At 44.6% G+C, this 5,000-nt stretch overlaps 1 protein-coding gene across 2 annotated transcripts in view; it reads left to right on the top strand.

The window, feature by feature from the left end:
- insc (inscuteable) overlaps positions 1-5,000 on the top strand; it is a 496,177-nt gene that overhangs the window by 83,118 nt on the left and 408,059 nt on the right. The window lies entirely within an intron of this gene.

Below are 5,000 nucleotides of genomic sequence, written 5' to 3'. Positions count from 1 at the left end.
TTGAAAACTCGACCCTTTTGAATTTTGTACCTACTAATCCTCGAAACTATGCATTATGACGATTTTGCTATATAGAAATTATAATTTCGGCATCGGAAAATGAAGATTTTGGTCTTGGTTTCAAGTAAATCGGATAATATTTGACGGAGTAAAAAATATATTATGACCTTTCTGGTCACGATGACCTTGACGTTGACCTAAAGAGGTCCAAGTTTTAATTGGTCTTTTGCATGCCGTTGACCAATTTCTCTTCAAAATATCAAGTAAATCGGTGTCATAGCTTTCCTTAATGTTGCTAACAAAGAAACAACCACAGACAACGAAATCTTCCAAAAGAATCCTCGCTCACCTCGGGGTAATAACTCTTGATACATTTCTTATTCATAAATAATGTCTGAAACAGAGTAGTTAAAATTTGTAAATATTAAGAAAAGAAAATAACAGTCTTCAGTTTCAAGCAAAAGTAGGAAAATCCCCTAGATATGCTATACGAAGCTTGATCGCCACAAACCGACGGGGTAACGACTTTAAATGCTTGTAAATGGAGAAAGACCGGCGACGAGTAATAATGAAAAATGATGTAAGAAAAAGGATGGGTGTAAAGGAGCCAGTTCTGGATTATGCTTCAAATTTTGTGTGGCTGTGTGTGTGAATGATACGTACATCAGTCCTCACTACAACATTTGTCGGATTACACGCGGCTATCTTAAATAAAGTTGATATAATGTACTCTTCATTTATTGGCCGCTGTAAATACACACACACACACACACACACACACACACACACACACACATATATATATATATATATATATATATATATATATATATATATATATATATATATATATATATATATATATATATATATATATGATACGAGAACATTCTAAAGTTGTACCGCACATGTTTCACACTTGTACATTTTTTTATTGTATATCTTGCTCTACACCTTTGTGTTAACAGAACCGGAGTGAGCCTATTTTTTCTTCTATTGATCTATTTGAATTTTTGTGACCTCCTACACTAAAACTGTTGTATATAAAGCTCACTGTTTTAAAATAAAGTTAGTTGCATTCGCCTTGTCTGTCAGTTATCACCTAACTGGCAATACACAAATTGGTGACCAGCAGAGTGTCTGCTCTCTCTGTGCCCTATTGTTTGAGGATGCCACCCACCGAACCTGCCTCTTCGGCACACGCAGCCTTAATGAAACTACTGCCCTTTGCAAGCGGAGAAGCATTCACCTGGTCCATTTTTGTATCAAGGTCAATCACCAAAGAAGATTACGTGCTTGTGGCAATCCCCGGGGACACTTTCCTGGAAATCTCCGATTGGCTATGCAAGCAAGGGGACACCCCAATAATGTACGACGACCTAAAATCATACCTCCTGGAGCAGCAATCGGCATTTCCAGTTTCCCGCATAGCGAAACTTTTTCAGCCCTTTCAACAGCCTTTTGGGGACCAAAAGGCTCTGCTCACCCTCAGGGAAATGACTAGTATCGCTCACCTGCAATCTGCCTCAGACGGCTCTCCTCGTGAAGTGAATCTACCTCATGACCTTTGTGTATGGCCCTTACCCAAACCTGTACTTGGTGCCATCCTCGATGTCGAAATTTTCCCCATGAAGGACCTGATCATCAAAGTTGACGTCCTTATGGAGAGCCACCTCATCACGTTCTATACCTCCATCAATGCCTCCACTCCTGATGAAGTGGACAACTATTCCACATCGACCGAAGCTGATGAGAGTGTGTTAGGACACAGACGCCCTCACCGTGACATGCTGGAACTGCGACAAAGCGGCCACCACCCACATATACCACTCAGATTCGGGGCTGCTGCCAAGAAATGTGTGAATGGTTGTCAGTGGCCAAAAAACGTGTAAGTAGGCTAACGGTTGTGACGGTAGCAGGTACGGGCCTGCGATTTTTGCTTGACACGGGTGCTTGCCGTTATCGTCTGCTAGGCCACTCTCCAGGATACGACATAGTCTGTCTAAGTCTGCCGAAATCCACCTGGTAGCTGCCAATGGATCTTCAGTACCCACCCATGGTTATGAAACCCTCACATTATCGTTTAGAAGTGCCAAATATAATTGGAAGTATCTTGTGGGTAATGTCACATTGCCAATCCTTGGTGGGGACATCCTTTCACATTTCCCACTCCTGGTTGATGTCGCTCACCGTCGGTTAGTCAACTCGGATTCGTACTCATCGATACATCTCCAACTCGCCCCCTCCGACCACTCTTTCCAAATCAGCACACCCACGGATGCCTACTCCCACCTCTTTACGTCGTACCCAGTTGTTTCCCGTTCAGAACTACGTCAAATGCCCACGGTTCTTGCTAAAGACGGTATTTATGGCCAAATTCTTATGTCTGGCACCGGATTTTTTGGCTGCCGTTACAAACATTCGCCGAAATGGAAGAAATGGGCCTTTGCCAAAAACCCTATAGCCCATGGTCATCATCCTTACACATCGTCTTGAAGGAAGATGGCTCTCTGCATCTGTGTGGATTACAAGTGCCAGAACATGCAGACAGAATTGGATCACTACCCTCTCCCAAACATCGCTTGAAGTGACCACCTACTTGAACGAAGCAAAGGTTTTCCCCATGCGCAACTTCCTGAAGGGGTATTATCAGGTTCCCATGAACCCAGAAGACATCCCCAAGACCGCCATCACCACCCCCTTTGGTACATACACCGTCAAATACTAATGATTTGGCTTTCGTAATGCTGGGGCCAGTTTTCAATGTCTCATGGACGGCATCTTAGGGGACTTCCCTTCTGTGTATGTTACGTGAACAACATACTGCCTACAATACAACGGCCATGTAGTCAGGTACAACAAGTGTATCTTCGGCACCAAGGAATTATGATTCTTAGAGGACTGCATGCCTCCTGAAAGAGTTCGCCCACTCCCTGAGAAGGTAGCAGTCGGTCAAAACTTTCCCATGCCCTCCTCCTTCAAAGCACTGTAAGAATTCTTGGGTGTGATCAACTATTATCACAGTTTCCTGCCAGCCTTCGCCGCCACTCTTGCCTCCCTTTATGCCTCCCTCAAGGCAAGCCAAATGACCTGAAATGGGGTCCCCTTCAAGAAGCAGCCTTCTGCAACCCAAAGAATCTCCTATCAACCACTGCTGCTCTCACTTTTCCTGTGCCACATGCACCTCTCCTTCTCTCCACCGATGGCAGCGATGTTTCTACTGGGACAGTACTCGAGCAGGTCTTCAATGGCTCGTCCCGCCCATTGGCCTTCTTCATTAGTAAACTATCCATAGCAGAATCTGGCTACTCTACCTTCGACTCCACCTGGCACTCGGCTATCTGTCACTTTCACCACTTCTTGGAAGGTACTCCCTTCGTCAATTGCACAGACTACATGCCACTGGTGAACACCTTCACTCAACAGTTCAATGACTGGTCCTCCCGTCAACACCAACATCTCTCCGCCTTGGGAAAATGAATCCCGTTGCCGATGCCTAGTCAAGAAATACATTGGCTGCCATTCTCCTGGGATTGGATTATAATGCCTTTGCAGAAGCCCAACTAAAGGTTCCAGAGTACCAAGCATTTACATCTCTCCTTTGGGAGGATGTCCCTCTCGACGACACCAACGCCACCTTCTTCTGTGACCTCAGTACTGATAGACCTAGAATATGAATACCTTCTACCATGTGTTTGATTTCATTCATGGTTTTTCACATCCCTCGCGCCATTCTACTTCACAGCTACTTAAGACACAGTTCACTTAGCATGGCATTACAAGGGATGCGAAGATAGGGTCCTCACCTGTACTTCATGACAAACCTCAAAAGTACATCGACTCACCGATTCAGGAGTGGGCACCTATCGTCAACCTCAGCAGCACATTGCCCACATTCACGTCGATGTTTTATGTCCCCTATCCACATCACAAGGACATTGTTACCTGTTTATCGTCATCGATCGCTCTACTCGTTCGCCTGAAACCATTCCCACGAAAACTGCAACGTCCGCCTCATGTACATCTGCCTTACTCTTAGGATGGATTGCGAGATTTAGTATCCCTGAGCATATTTCTTCTGACTGGGGTACACTTTCACCTCTCAATTGTGGACATCAATAGCGAATCTTCTGTGAATTACCCTACATCAGACAACCACATACAACCCTGCTGCCAGTCGAATGATTGAACGTTTTCACCGTACCTTTAAAGCAGCTTTGATGTCCCCCTGCAAGGACTCCAACTGACCTTTCCTGGGTCCTCCTGGGACTAAGGACCACTCCTAAAGACGTCCTGGATGTCTTGGCAGTTGAAACAGTGTATGGAAACCTGTTGGTCGTCCCTGCCGAATTTTTTCCGTCTACAACCTCCTCCTACAATCTCTAGTGCTCTCGCCACGTTGTGGGAAAATTTACTCCATGCTGCCAGACTTTCACGTCCCCAGTTAAGCAACACATACCTAGAGATCTGCACTCGGTAATGCACATTTTGCTCCGCAACTACACTAGCAAACCACCGTTAACGGCCCCTTACACGGGCCGTTTCCTCATGATCCGTCTTACACCAAAAGCATTCCTACTCAACATGTGTGGCAAAGAAGACTGGGTCTCCATTGATCGCCTAAAACCTGTATATCTCCCACCAAATGACCCTCATACAGAACCCCTCTCAAGAGCAGGGTGCCCTATTTCACATACATATCATTTTTAGGTGAATTAGCTATGTACTGCACGTATTTCTCTCGTATGTTTTTCCCATTTTGTATTGTATATCGCTCTCTACACCTCTCTGTCAACAGGACTGGTTTGAGCCTGTTTTTTCTTGCTTTGATCTGTTTGAATGTTTGTGGCCTTGTTTAAAAAGCTTGCTGTCTGTTGAAATAAAGTTAGTTGCATTCGCCCCGTCTTCCAGTTATCATCTAACTAGCAACACGCACAAGGTAGAGAATATTCTAACATGTAAGAAAAAGAAATAGACATGGACAGGACATACAATGAGAA

Source organism: Palaemon carinicauda, chromosome 1, assembly GCF_036898095.1.
Source record: "Palaemon carinicauda isolate YSFRI2023 chromosome 1, ASM3689809v2, whole genome shotgun sequence".
Lineage (NCBI taxonomy): Eukaryota > Metazoa > Arthropoda > Malacostraca > Decapoda > Palaemonidae > Palaemon > Palaemon carinicauda.
Note: the sequence above shows the minus strand (reverse complement) of the source record. Positions and strands in the feature narration are given on the sequence as shown.